Raw genomic sequence first — 16,860 nt, 5'->3', positions numbered from 1 at the left:
TCGAGTCTGGGGAGTACTGCGTTCACTTCGCGGGCGAACTGCTTGAAGATGCGCTGAGAGGCTGGGGCTTGTGCTCCGCCCAAGATGCAGGCGATCGCGCGCGGCTCCTGTAAGCCCCCAGCCTCCTCGTCCTGATGGCGGTCCTCGTTTCTCCTTGGCTGCGGTGGCAGCGGTGGGAGGCCTGCGTTGCCTAGCGGGTGATCCTCGCGAGGCTGATCCCTCCATCCTCTCTCGCGAGGCAGGTCTTGCCAGCGATCCTCGCGAGGTTGGTCGCGCCACCCTTGGCGCGGCCCACGGTCTTCCCAGCATCCTGCGTTTCTTCCTCCTCCTCGACCGTAGCCCCGGTAACCGTGGTCGGGGCGACGGCCGATCCTTCCTTCACGCACGGCTCGGAGTTCTGGGCATTCATTGGTGTTGTGGGTGTGGAGGTCGTGGTACACGCAGTACCGGCTGCCCTTGGGAGGTTCGGGCTGATCTCTGCCCCGCTTGGTGTCTGGTTCTGCCGCGAGCACGGCAGCCCCCTTGCGCTTCACATCCTTGGCCTTGGGCTTCTTCTCTTTTGGGTCTGCGCCAGGCAGCTCGAGGAGGGAGAGACGCCCCTCCTCAGCCCTGGCGCACTTGTTTGCCAAGTTGAATAGCTCCAAGAAGTGCACAGGTCTTCATGCATCGCCAGCTCCTCCTTCATCTTGACATCGCGCACTCCGTCGGAGAAAGCTGAGATGATGGCCTCCTCAGTCACCTTGGGGATCTTGAGGCATGCGTTGTTGAAGCACTGGACGTACTTCTGTAGGGTCTCCCCGGGTTGTTGGTTGATGCGGCGCATGTCGCTCACGGCGGGCGGCCAGTCGCGAGTACCTTGGAAGTTGGCGATGAAGCGGGTGCGCATCTCTTCCCAGGAGGAGATTGTGCCTGGAGCCAGGTTAGGAGCCAGGTGCGGGCCCCGTCCTTGAGCGCCATGGGAAACTAGTTCGCCATGACCTTCTCGTCTCCGTTGGCAGCTTTGATGCCCAACTCGTAGAGCTGGAGGAACTTCGCAAGGTCGGTCGTGCCGTCGTAGAGAGGAGGCAGGTCTGGTTTGAACTTGCCGGGCCACGCAACGCTGCGTAGTTCGGTGGTGTAGGCGCGGCAGCCTACTGTGGCCACGGGAGGCCTTAGGTGACGGAGAGCTTGGTCTTGCATGTCCCCACGCGCTGGAGCAGGGGGATGGTCGCGACGTGCTGGGGCAGGGAGCGCCCGGGCAGCTTCTGGCGGGCGAGGGACTTCTTGGCAGCTCTGTTCTTGCTGCGCTGGCACCTGACGGAGCGGGTTCCGCCCAGGGGCCATGCGCCTTGGAGCCATGGCGTCTTCTTGAGGAGGAGGCGGCCGGGGCGCCGCCGGAGCCTCTTCGCCCGCGCGGGGCGGGGTGCGGTGTAGCGGAACGGACGGCGCGGAAGAGCCGCCTGCAGCGCGGACGAGATCGGCGACGTGGTCGAGCCATTCTTCGTAGACATCGTCGACGGGGCGGTAGCGCAGGAGCTCGTTTGCCGCGATGAGTGTGGCCCGAGCCTCCATGGGCGCGCGGAGCGCGCGGGACGAAGATCCAGCTGGGCCAGCGAGGGGGTTGCGGTGCGGCCGTCTTGCCGCACGGACGGATGCTGGGACGATGCTTGCCGCTCGTCCCCTGCCGGGGCGGTGGCGGTGTTGACGGCAGGTGACGGGGAACGGCATGGATGCCCGCCGATAGGGGCCGTCTGGGCGACGCGGGAAGCGAGTGCGGCCCGGCACTCGGCGCGGGCCCGACGAGCGTCAGACATGGGCGTGACGGTCGGAGGAGAACGGGGCGGTGGAAGACGAATTCCGGCGCACCCCTACCTGGCACGCCAAATGTTGGATTTCGGGTTCCGGCAGACCCTTGAGGTTCGAACACTGGGGTGCGCGCGCAGATTTCGCCTCCTACCTACCTGCACCCCTCCGCCATGCTATGATCTAAACTAAGGAAAGAACAACACAAGAGACATAGGGTTTATACTGGTTTGGGCCACCGTTGTGGTGTAATACCCTACTCCAGTGTGTGGTGTGTGGATTGCCTCTTGGGCTGATGATGATGAACAATACAAGGAAGAACAGCCTCGCGAGGGTCTGTTCTTGGCTGAGGCGATGAACTGCTGGGAGGAGTTCAGCCACCTTTCTCTCTCTCTCTCTCTCTCTCTACCCTGCTCTCCTTTGGCCGACCGATCCCCTTTGTTGTGTGGGTGGCTGGTCCTATTTATAGAGGCCCTGGTCCTCTTCCCAAATATTGAGCGGGAAGGGAGCCAACAGTGGCGGGCTAATTTGAAGGGGAACAGCAAGTATCAGCTATCCTGACAAAAGTAGTCTTCGCCTGCGCAAGGTTCTGATGATGACGCCATCTTGGGCTCCACGGTGACCTCCATCTCGTAGTCCTCCTGGTCTTGGTCTCTTTGCACCGAAATGGAAACCTTTGCCTGATTCCTCGGTACTCCGTGGCTGCGCTTGCCCCCTTTGCACCAAAGAGGAAAGGAGGACGCTTCGCGGGCTGGCACCCGCCTGGCGCCCTGAGTTGTCATGGCTTGCGTCATGGGCACCTCGTGAGGTACCCCGCCTTGATCTCTCCGCCTCCTCGTGAGCTAGCATGACGAGGCCGTGCCTGAGGAAGCTTCGCGTCGTCCGCCTCGCGAGGGTCTTGGGTTTGTGTTGGTGAAGATGGGTCGTGCTGGGCCCCCCTTTGAGCCACGCCGCAGGCCGCAGGCAGGCAAGTCTGGGGACGCTCGTTCCCAGAACACCGACAGTATTGTGTGCATCCCTCTCTCTCTCTCTCTCTTACCCCAAACCCTTGGACCCAATAGAGGATGAATGGAGATGAGCTTGTACTTTCTAGACCAATGAGTCAGTTGGAGACAGACCGATGGATTCAGAACATGGAGGATCATATGAAGAATAACCCTATAGTTGAAAAGGATATGACCCATCATGCTCTTTAGTGTTTTGAAAGAGGTGCTGCTACTTGGTGGAGGATGTGCCAAACCATCAATGGATGGCAAGGAGTAACCACTTGGAAAGAATTTAAGTTGACCTTGCCAAAGACTCGGTTTGTGTCCCAGAAGTTGAAGTCTTATGGAAAGGATATGAAGGAACCTTGTGCATGCAAGATTTGTGGAGAAATAGGACACACCCATAAAGAACACAAGGATGAATGCCCTAATTGTGAAGGAAGTCACCCAGTTGAAGAATGCCCAACTAGGCAGATTACTTGTTTCTTGTGTGAAGGGACTACCCACTACCCTGCTGAGTGTCACATTTACCCCATGGTACAATGACCCATGCAGCAGAAGAAAGGAGTAATGAAAGGAGCCCTCATGGAAATTTTAGAAGAAACTTTAATGAAGGAAGAGGTGGAGGACACACCCAAACAAGAACCAATTAAACCCTACACTAAGTCTTGCTTTTCATGTGGAGAAGAAGGACACATCTCCCAAAATTGTTTGAATGGGGATCTAGTAGAATTCCCGACAGAGGAAGTAGAATATGACCCACAGGAAATAGAAGCCCTGATTGGAATGGAAAAGTCCAGGAAGAGAAACCGATTGGAGCCCAGGAGGGACCTGAGTCATATCACCTGTTACAGGTGCAAGGAGTCAGGGCACTACCTCAACAGTTGCCCAAAAAGGAAACCCCGATACTTGTCAGAAGTAATATGTTTTAGTTGTAATGGAGCAGGGCACTTTTCCAGAGAATGCCCCAAGGAGAAGGAAACTTGTGCTAGATAGTTGAGTTTGCAACAAAATAAATGGAGTAGTAGAAGTGGGAAAATTTTATTTTATATTGAGGTGTTGAGTTGAGACATGTAATGGAGAAGCGAGAGATTGTAATCATTTGAGAATGAATAAAGTAGCATCGTTGGTACTGATATGGATTTTATGAGTTGTTACCCTATGAAGAAGAATTTTGATCATTTTTGAGGATATGAGAAATATGGTCTATGGAAGATTTGTGCATTTTAAGGGTGGTAGTACCCTGTAAGAACCCTTGACCCCTGGAAAAGATAAGGATACTCCACTGAGTGGATTTTAGATAAAATGAATACGAGTTTTGTCTCGATATCTGTGATGCCCCAAGAGTATGTGGGATGAAGTTGGAGACCGTCAGTTGTTTGGACCAAATGTGATCAAGGAGTCAGAAGAGAATGTTAAGTTGATTCAAGATAGACTAAAGGTAGCTCAGTCTAGGCAGAAGAGTTATGCAGACTCAAAAAATGCAAGGAGGTAGTCTATGAGATTGGAGACAGAGCATGTATTCGTCCCCACTGCGAGGAGTTAAACAATTTGAAGTTAAGGGAAAGTTAGCCCCGAGATTTGTAAGACCATACCGAGTTTTCGAGCGTATGGGAGAAGTGGCCAACAAGTTGGAGTCACCCGAAGGACTGTCAGGAGTTCATGATGTGTTTCACCTTTCCCAGTTGAAGAAGTGCCATGTAGAGATGGCCAATATTCCCCTTTAAGGACGCTTGACCCTGGAAAGGATAATGATATTCCATGAAGTGGAATATGGACTTCATAAATATAAGTTTTTATCTCGGTATGTGGGATACCCCACGAGGATGAAGAGATGAATTACTATTGGATATAAAGGAGGTATGATGTTGGTATTATGGAACGATTATAACTCCATGATGAGTTTGAGTAATCACGTCTTAGTCTTGTACAAATAGAAGGAAGGAGACAATACAATTGGATGGATTTTAAGTATGCTAGGAAGCTGGAAGTTGGATGTTGTAATAATGATCAGCTGCCCGATGATAGGTTCAAGGTTTACAAGTGATGAGATGGGCCATAACCCACAGGCCCCAGGACTTGCCAAGAAGCAAGCACACTCTTGCTGAAGGAAAACCCTGGAAGAAGTTACAATTTTATCGATAGACAATCTTATAGGAGTAACGCAAAACCTGAGGGTTGGGAAGGAACGATAGATGTTTGTTTGGCTTGCAGAATCAATGGATTTATCCAAACTTGGTTCGTCGACAAGAGAAATTCTGCAATGCTTGTGAGGATGACCGAGTGTTAGAATGCGAGATTCGCTAAACCATGTACAAGGTAATGATTTGGGTGCGGGATGGATTGATCACCATACCGACTTACTCTTATTATTCGCCTTGCTTTATGGGATGGTAAATCTGAGTGACTTACCTATAGTAGAGAGACGACGATCAAAACCCTGTTTAAACCTTAGGATGGTATAAGAATTTTTTTCCCTTGTACAAGGAAGCTTTTGCCAACCGTAGGTTATACAGTGAGGATCAACCCAGACCTAGTTCCTGTAGGAGAAACCATAAATAGTTGACCACCATGACATATCGATAGCTGTTTGGTATTGGCGTCAGACCCATCAACTAATAAGACCCAGTCTCGAAAGAACCTTACCAAGATGAAAGACAGAAGAATTGAGGAAAAGGTTATGCCACTACCTAAAGAGCCCAGATAAGGAATTATCCTGAAGATCTGAGAAGACCGGCCCTGTCAAGAATAAGGATGGAGTATATGAGTATTGATGGGATCGTAATGATGTTTCAAAGGGTGGTAGCACCCCAGACCCCTGGAAACGATTAGGGTAACATGATTCCCTACATCATAAAATTGGAGATAAATAAGTTTGAAATCATTTTTGTATTTCTTAAATTGATTTTTATTGGATTTTTTAAAGCAAGAGCACCGTTTGAATTATTAGAATTTGTGTGTATTTTATTTAACGCTAGAAAAATGTTCATGTTATAGAAAATCTTTTTTTGAAAATTTTGATATATTATTTGCCTATGTAATATTTTTATTTTTGTCTAAGAAAATGTTTTATAAAAAAAGCCCAGCCAGCCCAACGCCGCACCGGCCCACCCCGGGTCGTCCCCGATCTCCAGCGGGAGACCCGCCCGACCACGTCACCGGAGACCGCCTCGCCCACGACTCCACCTCCGCCTCCGTTCGCCGCTCCTCCACGCCACCTCCTCCCCTCCCCTTAAATAGCGCGGCCCCGGGCCCCGCCTCTCTCTCCTCATCGCCCCGCGCCGCATCTCGCCGAAGCCGGAGATCGCCGCCGCCAACCGCCACCGCCGCTGCACTTTGCTGCCACCGTCACCCAACGCTGCGCGCTACCGCCTCCCGCGCCTCCGTCCGCCGCCTGCTTGCGCGCGCCGCCATTCCGCCTCGCCTCGTCGCTGCTGCCGCCCACCGCCGCACTCCGCCGCGAACGCCGGAGCTCGCCGAACTCGCCGGAGTCCACAGCCTAGCCGGAGAGCTGCCGGTTTTCTGCCGAAGACCGCCGAACCGCCAAGGACCGGTATAAAAACTGAACCCTAGATCGGTTATTTTGGGTTTCTCGATTTTTCTTTAAAACACGGTTTTTTTCTTTTAGTCTATTTATTTGACGAGCGTTCGTTAGTTAGGGTTTGCACCGAACGGTTCTTCGTTCGTTAGCGTTCGTTAGGGAACGTTCGTTTAGTAGCCTTTTCGTTTTATTTTATTTCTGCCAGGGACCTGTCTGTGATTAAAAGTTTTTACATACTAGTCCCTAAACTTCAAACGATCATTACTTTTCGCTCGTTTGTCCAAATCCAACGAAACCAATGCCCACTTCTTCGTTCTGATCTCCTCTATCCAGATAAACAACTTAAACATGTTTTTGAAAGTTTAAAATTTGAATTAGACTAGATTTGAATTCAAACTTCATTTGATCATAACTTGAGTTTTATAATTCTGTTTGAGTTGATTCTTTTTGCAAATTAAAGCCCTTGACCTAAACTTTCTGATAAGGCCAAATTCACATAATTTTGGTACTGTTAGAAATTGTTTTATGTTACAAGAGTTATTTGCTTGGTTTTGATGTTTTCCGAATTATTTTCTTTGTTCTCTCCGATCTTTGAGTGATTGCTTATGTGTGGTTACTATTGCTTGCTCACGATAGATTGACCGGAGTGTGACGAAGTAGAACCATCAGGAGTTTTGAGTGCGAATCATCTTCATCAACATTGCAGGAAAGTTCACACTTTGATCATATTCCTTTCATACCCAGTTTTTATGCATTAGTTTCACCCTCAAACATTGCATGAGTGGGATTGATAACATGTGGGTATTGGTAAGTAGTTGATGAGGTAGGAACCTATTGCCCTGCATTCAAACCTTGGGAGTTACTATTATGTTATGCTTATATTGCCATGCTATGCTCGTAGACGTGGATTGGGTTTGAGAGTATTCATGACAGATGTGAGATTGTTAATTAATGGTTTACTTATGGTGGCAACTTTAACACACATCTGGGTGGATTGAGGCACCTTTGTATTCCAGCGATTGCCTGTTTAGGCACCTGGGTATTACAGTGATTGCCTGTTTTTTTGGACCGCCACCCAGGCTCAAAGGGATCATGAGATTATTCATACTAGAAACTTCCGTGTGCAGCCACAAGCTAGTATGGGCTCTAGCATAGTTGAATAAGTCGTGTGGACTCTTACAGTGGTAGACTAGCAGATGTAGGGGATGTAGGTGGAACGGTCTACCCATCGTAAGGTGCAAATGCTTCTGAATGACCGTGTCTCGGTCATCCGTTTCTCAAACACCATGCAGTGCGAGAAATCCAACGGAGGAGATCGAGTCTTGTGGGGAAAAGTGCGCAAACCTCTGCAGAGTGTATAAACTAATCATGGTTAGCCGTGTCCCCGGTTATGGACGTCTTGAGTATCTAGTACTTGGATTATCATGTGAATCTCATCATGTGACTTTAATTAATTTTGTTGGGCTTTAATGATAATGCTTAATTGGGATTGAGAATGCTGTCAACCATTCTCGATGTTTAACAACCACCATGATAGTTAAATAAAATTTATTCCTTTGCAGTACGGAAAAATTGGCTTTTTGCAACAACCTTATAACCATAGAGCTTTTCCACCAGCCGTATATGCATGGAGTGATAGCCATTGTTCATCATTCTCTATGGTGTGAATTTGCCAGTACATTCAATGTACTGACCCTTTGTGGATGAAACATCTCATGATGCAGGATTATCTTACGACGAGTAAGTGATACATTAGGGTTACGATTTCTACACTCAACTTCGCCGTTGGTATTGATGGGAATGCACAACCTTGTTACTTCCGCTATTCTGGATTGAGGTAATAGTATTTACATTACTTTATACGTGTGATTTACCTCTGTTATAAATCCTCGAGTATTGTGTGTGTCAGCATACCGATCCAGGGATGACACTTAAGCAAAGAGACTTGATCCATTCGGGTCGGGTCGCTACAACTTGATATGTGTTTGATATTTTGATAGTATGTATGTTGTGATTCCCATAGTGGTGTCATGTGAACATCGACTACATGACACTTCACCATATTTGGGCCTAAGGGAATGCATCATGGAGTAGCAATTAGATGATGGGTTGCGAGAGTGACAGAAGCTTAAACCCTAGTTTATGCGCTATTCCGTAAGGGACCGATTGGATCCAAAAGTTTAATGCTATGGTTAGAGTTTATTCTTAATACTTTTCTCGTAGTTGTGGATGCTTGCAGGAGGGTTAGTCATAAGTAGGAGGTTTGTTTAAGTAAGAACAGCACCTAAGCACTGGTCCACCCACATATCAAATTATCAAAGTACCGTACACAAATCAAACCAACATGGTGAGATTGACTAGATGAAAATCCCGTGTACCCTCAAGAATGCGTTGCTTATCATAAGAGACTGTTTTGGCCTGTCCTTTGCCTCAAAAGGATGGGGCTACCTTGATGCACCTTTGCTACTATTATCGTTACTTGCTCGTTAAAAATTATCTAGCTATCAAACTACTTTGTTAGTTATAGTTTCTGCACATGCAAACATTACCTTGTTGAAAACCACTTGTCATTTCCTTCTGCTCCTCGTTGGGTTCGACACTCTTACTTATCGAAAAGAGATACAATTGATCCCCTATACTTGTGGGTAATCAGGGCTGAATTTGGCCCACAAGCGGAACAGGCCAGTAACGGACTATAAGTAACCGAATTCTGCAAATGAGCCGAAGAATAAATGGGCCCTTAGAAGGCCGAAAGTTAACATGGGCTTGAAACGGCTGAAGAAATAATGGGTTGTTAATGGGTATAAAGCGATACAATGTTCATTATGGGACAGTTTCATCTCAGGCCTTTAAAGAGCCCAGAGTTACAAAGGGCCTCCTATGGGACGAAAGACGTCAAGGGCCATACATGGGCCGGAAGTTACAACGGGCTGAAATCATATTGGATGGCCCAGATGACGTACCGGGCCAAATTCGGGTAGGCCGTAAAGGGCCGTGAGTTAGCAGGTTGTAAATGGGCTATATGCAAACATGCCGTTGACAGGCTTTACATGGGCCGACCCGCTACCTTTTGACCAAGTCAAACGGGCCGACCTTTTCAATAGAATGGGCCTCTGCTGGGCCATGCCACGTGTCGACGTATCATAGGCGCCTTTGGCCCAATGAGTGGATGACATCTGTCCCAACGGTGAGCCGACACATGGTACCTCTGGCCATTGAGAATTTTACACATGGAAAATCCTCATTGGTCCGGGCTGTTAACTGGTTATCGAAGCCAAACCGGAACCCGATAGCTTAACAGTGACCCGTTACGATGGATGCCACCTGTTCGTTACCCTTGACGAAAGTAATTCTATGATGTGCGATTTATCGTAATGGAAGTGGACACTTCCGTGATGATAATTTTGGTAATGTCATGGAACACTTCTACGACAGCACATGTATGACTATCTTGATTCTGTCATAAAATAGTCATGGATGTACATGCATGACAGAAAACGTGACCTACTATGACAAACATGTATCATCACGAAAGTGAATTTTTTTGTAGTGCCCATTGTTGGATTTGGACCTTTGTATCCCTCTTCGTGTGTTTGGATCTAGCACATGAGTGATTGGATCAAGTCAATTTGACTGTTTCCTCATGTTTCCCCTCCTGTTTTCCCTTGTGTGTTCATCGTGTTCTTCACAGGATCCGCTCCAATCATGAAAGATCAGCCCCTAGGGTTCCACCCTACATCATCTTGGTATCATGAGCCACGTTGATCATGAATTTTGAGTCCCTACCCCCGCTTTTTCTAGCCTAATTTTGCTTGATTTTGTCCTAAATTTGAAAATCCCCACCAAAAATAGCCCCCATTTTTTGTGATTTGTTGATTTAATGATGTTTTGTCGGATTTGATCCATGAATTTGACATGTTTCGAGTGGATCTAGCTTCTCCACAAATTTCTCCACTTTCCATCCATGAAATACATCAAAGTTTGCCCCTGAGATCATTAATTTCCGCCCCAGAATTGAGTTCATCCTCGGATTTGGAGCATGGACATCCGGCCCGTGGCCCTAGACATCTTGCCCCCGGATAACCGGCCTGTAGCCCGAACATCCGGCTCTTGGAGCGCAAATTTCCTCGCGGTTCTGGACATCAGGCCCCGGATTTCCGGCCAAGCCCCCGAATGTCTCTTGTGTCACAAGATTGTTCCCGCATATACACAATTGTTATCTTGGTTTCTGCATTTCGCACAGTGGACATAACAAAAAATAGAATAAGCTTTTAAGAAAAGAGAAAAACAAAGAGCTTGTAAGCAATAGCCATAGTACTGCCACATTGCATATCATACGACCATATTGATCATCTTGGATCATCGTGTGAGAAACACCGGGTACCACACATACATAACATACTTGGGATAGAAAGTTGATACACTTTGCATCTTATAGGTTGTGCAAAAGTGTCATATCCGCCTATTGAGAAATCGTGCTAGCGTCTCTCTTGAGTTGTGCAACACGAGCGTTTTCCATGGATTCCACATTTTGTGCTCATTCCTTGGTTGCACTGCCCCATCTATCCATCCGTGTGTGTTTTTCCATGTACCATTTATTGCTATTGGTCTACTTGTTGCACTTGCGACTTTGTGAATATCTTTCCACATTATTGAGTCTTGCTAACAATTGCATCAATTTTTTCTATCACTATCCTCACCAAGCTACTCAATAAGTCTTACTTGTCTAGGTGTGAGAATTGAAAAGATCCGGTACCAATTGTGTTATTTCCATATTACATATTTGAGTGATCATTGATCCATCTTCAATATTGGATAAGGTACATTGGTCTAGATCTTCCCTTTCTTCCACTCACATTTTCTTGAATCTTGTGATGAATAGGCAAAGCACATCTACTTCGGTCTACAACAACAACGAAGAGTTTGGTGCCATGAAAAACAACTCAGACGCCAACATGGATGCTCAAATGGAGGAGATCAAAACCCTCATCAAGTCCTACAAGAGTTGTTCGTCATCTTTGAGAAGAGGCTCAAGTGCACATCCTTCCGAGCTACCATCTCCGGCAAGGTCACATCGGCATCAACACCATCACCGACGAGAACGTGAAGGTCAAGAGCTCAGCACCAACCACCGCTCTACGACTTCACCATCTACCTTGGCATTTTCACCAAGTGACTTCAAGGCATCTTCGCCAACAAGCAACCCAAGACTACGCTCACGAGAAGCTCCCCAAGCTCAAGTCCGCGACTTCCATGAGCTACAACGACCTCGACATTGACCATGTGGTTCCTTTCTTTGGCACTCAAGACCCCGAGGAGTATCTCGAGTGGGAGTGCAAGATGGATGACTACCTCAAGCTACTTCAAGTCCCTCCTGAAGATCGAGTGAAGTGGGCCACAAGTAACTTCCACGACTACGCATTGACATGGTGGCTTCATACCCCTTCGAAGACCTTCGACATGAGTTGGCCCAAGACAAAGAGAGCTATGCGACAAGAGTTTTTGCCTTCCACATACACAGAACATCTTCTACGCTAATTGGGAAACACCATCCAAGGATCCAAGTTCATAGACGAGTACTTCAAGGAGACGAAGAAAGCCTTGCAACGAACCGGCGTGCACAACCCCATTTCGATGAATTTCCACTTCATGATGGTATTGAACAAGGACATCCACAAGACTATCTTCCACGAGAACTACACGTTCGATGACAACTACTTTGGTGCTCTCATAGTGGAACAAGAATTGATGAAGGCCAAGCCTTCTTCACCCCAAGCTCACTTCACGACGACCAAGCTCCATGGCGACGAGCATGAGGATAATACCACCAAGATGTCCAAGCTCGACGAGATCCAAGACGATTCTCCCAAGTTTGACTTCACCGTCATCCCTCTTTGTGGCAGTGATGATGCCGAGTCTACCACGGCTCTTTTGAAGACGGCGGGGCGAGGACTATGACTATGGAGTCTCTCAAGGAACATGCTTTGGACGTGAGCGACATGGTGACGAGCAAGGATGATGCTTCCATCTTTGGAGGCGAATGACAGAGTCCTGGATTAGGGGGTCCTCGGGTTGCCGGCTCGTATAACGTGGGTCGGACTGTTGGGCCGCACCGTATCCAGATTGAAGATTTCTTATGCCTTGAAGTGCACCCCAAGTCATGATGGACGATCTGATATTTCCTTCGTGTAACCGACTATCTGTAAATCCTAGTACCCCTGGTGTCTATATAAACCAGGGGGCTTAGTCCGTAGAGGCTAGAGGAACAATAACCATCCTACTAGTTTGGGTTTAGTTCGTCTAATCTCATGGTAGATCTACACCATAACCCCCTTATACACAAGATATATAATCAAGTAGGACGTAGGGTTTTACCTCTTCGAGAGGGCCCGAACCTGGGTAAACATCGTGTCCCATGTCCCATGTTCCCCATCGATCCAAGGTCCACAGTTCGGGACCCCCTACCCGCGATCCGCCGCCTTTGACACCGACATTGGTGTTTTCATTGAGAGTTCCGCTGTTGGATCACCGAAGGACCGATGGCCCACCCGATCATCAGAGACGGCATTAGCACCGAGGGCATCGTTTTCCCTAGGCAACTGATACGTCTCCAACATATCTATAATATTTGATTGTTCCATATTGTTATATTATCATTCTTGGATGTTTTATAATCATTTTATAGTCATTTTATATTATTTTTTGGTACTAACCTATTCACATAGTGCCAAGTGCCAATTGTTGTTTTTGCATGTTTTTGACATCACAGGTAATCAATATCAAACGGAGTCGAAATGCATCGAAACTTTTTGCATATTTTTTTTGACCAGAAGACACCCAATGGGCTGGAGAAGCGCCTGGGGGTGCTCCGAGGGGAGCACAACCCACCAGGGCATGCCTGGGGGCCCAGGCGCGCCCTGGTGGGTTGTGCCCACTTCGGGTGCCCCTCGGACCGCCTCTTTGCTCTATAAATACCCCAATATTCCAGAAACCCTAGGGGAGTCGACGAAAATCAATTGCAGCCACCGCACAGTAAAGAACCACCAGATCCAATCTAGACACCATCACAAAGGGGTTCACCACTTCCATTGGTGCCTCTCCAATGATGCATGATTAGTTCTTTGTAGACCTTCGGGCCCGTAGTTAGTAGCTAGATGGCTTCCTCTCTCTCGTTTGATTCTCAATACATTGGTCTCTTGGAGATCCATATGATGTAATCCTTTTGCGGTGTGTTTGTTGGGATCTTATGAACTTTGAGTTTATGATCAGATCTATCTCTTTTTATCCATGAAATTTATTTGAATCTTGTTTGATCTCTTATATGCATGATTGCTCATAGCCTCGTATTTATTCTCCGATATTTGGGTTTTGTCTGGCCAACTTGATCTATTTGTCTTGAAATGGGAAGATGCGCTTTGTAGTGTGTTCGATCTTATGGTGCTTGATCCCAGTGACAGAAGGGGAACCGACATGTATGTATCGTTGCTACTAAGGATAAAACGATCGAGTCTATTTCTACATAAATAGATCTTGTACACATCATGTCATTGTTCTTATTGCATTACGTCGTTTCTCCATGAACTTAATACACTAGATGCATGCTGGATAGTGGTGATGTGTGGAGTAATAGTAGTAGATGCAGGCAGGAGTCGGTCTACTAATCTTGGACGTGATGCCTTACATTGATCATTCCCTGGATATCGTCATGATTATTTGAAGTTCTATCAATTGCCCAACACTAATTTGTTTACCCACCGTTTGCTATTTTTCTCGAGAGAAGCCACTAGTGAAACCTACGGCCCCCGGGTCTCTTTCTCATATTATTGCCTTTGCGATCTATTTTATTTACCTTTTATTTTCAGATTTATTAAACCAAAAATACAAAAATACCTTGTTGTAATTTATTTTATTTGGCATTTGATCTATCAATCTACTACTATTTATTCACGTCTGTTTGCCAATTTCTGGCGCCATTACCCGAAAGGGGTGGACAACCCCTTTTACACGTCGGGTTGCGAGTATTTGTTATTTATGTGCAGGTGTGATACGTCTCCAACGTATCTATAATTTTTGATTGCTCCATGCTACTTTATCTACTGTTTTGGACTATATTGGGCCTTATTTTCCACTTTTATATTATTTTTGGGACTAACCTATTAACCGGAGGCCCAGCCCAGAATTGCTGTTTTTTGCCTATTTCAGTATTTTGAGGAAACAGAATATTAAACGGAGTCCAAACGGAATGAAACCTTCGGGAACGTGTCTTCTCACCGAACGTGATCCAGGAGACTTGGAACCTACTCCAAGAAGTTTCCGGGGAGGTCACGAGGGTGGAGGGCGCGCCCCCCCTGGGCGCGCCCCCCTGCCTCGTGGGCCCCTCGGAGCTCCACCGACGTGCTCCTTCCGCCTATATATCTCCATATACCCTAAAAACATCCAGGAGCAACATAGATCGGGAGTTCCGCCGCCAGAAGCCTTCGTAGCCACCAAAACTCAATCTAGACTCGTTCCGGCACCCTGCCGGAGGGGGCAATCCTTCTCTGGTGGCCATCTTCATCATCCCGGTGCTCTCCATGACGAGGAGGGAGTAGTTCTCCCTCGGGGCTGAGGGTATGCACCACTAGCTATGTGTTTGATTTCTCTCTCTCTCTCGTGTTCTTGAGATGATACGATCTTGATGTATCGCGAGCTTTGCTATTATATTTGGATCCTATGATGTTTCTTCCCCCCTCTTCTCTCTTGTAATGAATCAAGTTTCCCCTTTGAAGTAATCTTATCGGATTGAGTCTTTAAAGACTTGAGAACACTTGATGTATGTCTTGTCGTGGATACCTGTGGTGACAATGGGATACCATGTGCCACTTGATGTACGTTTTGGTGACCAACTTGCGGGTTTCGTGACATTGGGAACCTATGCATAGGGGTTGGCACATGTTTTCGTCGTGATTCTCCGGTAGAAACTTTGGGGCACTCTTTGAGGTCCTTTGTGTTGGTTGAATAGATGAATTGAGATTGTGTGATGCATATCATATAATAATGTCCACGGATACTTGAGGTGACATTGAAGTATCTAGGTGACATTAGGGTTTTGGTTGATTTGTATCTTAAAGTGTTATTCTAGTACGAACTCTAGGGCTGTTTGTGACACTTATAGGAATAGCCCAACGGATTGATTGGAAAGAATAACTTTGAGCTGGTTTCGTACCCTACCATAATCTCTTCATTCATTCTCCGCTATTAGTGACTTTGGAGTGACTCTTTGTTGCATGTTGAGGGATAATTTTATGATCCAATTATGTTAGTATTGTTGAGAGGACTTACACTAGTGAAAGTATGAACCCTAGGCCTGATTTCCTATCATTGCAATACCGTTTACGCTCACTTTTATCATTAGTTACCTTGCTGTTTTTATATTTTCAGATTACAAATACCTTTATCTACCATCCATATTGCACTTGTATCCCCATCTCTTCGCCGAACTAGTGCACCTATACAATTTACCATTGTATTGGGTGTGTTGGGGACACAAGAGACTCTTTGTTATTTGGTTGCAGGGTTGCTTGAGAGAGACCATCTTCATCCTACGCCTCCTACGGATTGATAAACCTTAGGTCATCCACTTGAGGGAAATTTGCTACTGTCCTACAAACCTCTGCACTTGGAGGCCCAACAACGTCTACAAGAAGAAGGTTGTGTAGTAGACATCAAGGTGCCATTTACATATTGTTGCTTGGTTCTCCTACTAGTTAGATAACCTTTGTTTCATCACTGAGGGAAATACCTACCGTCATTGTGCTGCATCATCCCTTCTTCTTTGGGGAAATACCGACGTGGCTTCAAGCCACATCACAAAGAATTTTTGGCACCGTTGCTAGGGAGGATCTTCAACATATACCAGGTTCCTAATCACAAACTCATCTCCTCGCAATTTACATTATTTGCCATTTGGCTCTCGTTTTCCTCTCCCCCACTTCACAAAAATTTGCCGTTTTATTAGCCCTCTTTTTCGTTCGTCGTTTTCTTGCCGGATCTGTTTTTGTGTGCAATCTTGTTTGCCATTATTATCATCATGGATAGTTCTTCCTCTGTTGTGTGCACTACCGAGAACGAAGTTCTCAACTTTAAACAAAGGGGAGGAGAAAATTTAAAAGATGCCTGGTATAGAATTTTCAATGCTGATAATAGATCTATCCGTAAGTAATCTAACGTTGTTCTTCTTCGTTGTTTTTATGTGGGCATCACCACTTGGTATAGATTCGTCCTTGATACGATTACGCGTGGAAATTTCTTGATGTGTCCCTCTCTTGATGCTTTTAATTCTATGGGAAATTTAGTAGGCGCACCACCTCTTATGATTAATGAAACAACTTTGACTCTAGAGCATGTTATGGAAAGATCAGATGTTATTGAAAAGAAAATGCTTACTGAAGAGCATATTGAAAACTTGGATAAAAAGATGCATAATTTTTCTACTAAAATTGGGTCAAAAGTTGGAGATGTTTTCAAGTTGTTAAAAGAAAAGGGAACTGTAATTCATGAAAGAATTGAAGA

The sequence above is a fragment of the Triticum urartu genome, chromosome 4 (genome assembly GCF_003073215.2).
Source record: "Triticum urartu cultivar G1812 chromosome 4, Tu2.1, whole genome shotgun sequence".
Lineage (NCBI taxonomy): Eukaryota > Viridiplantae > Streptophyta > Magnoliopsida > Poales > Poaceae > Triticum > Triticum urartu.
This window is presented reverse-complemented; position numbering follows the sequence as displayed.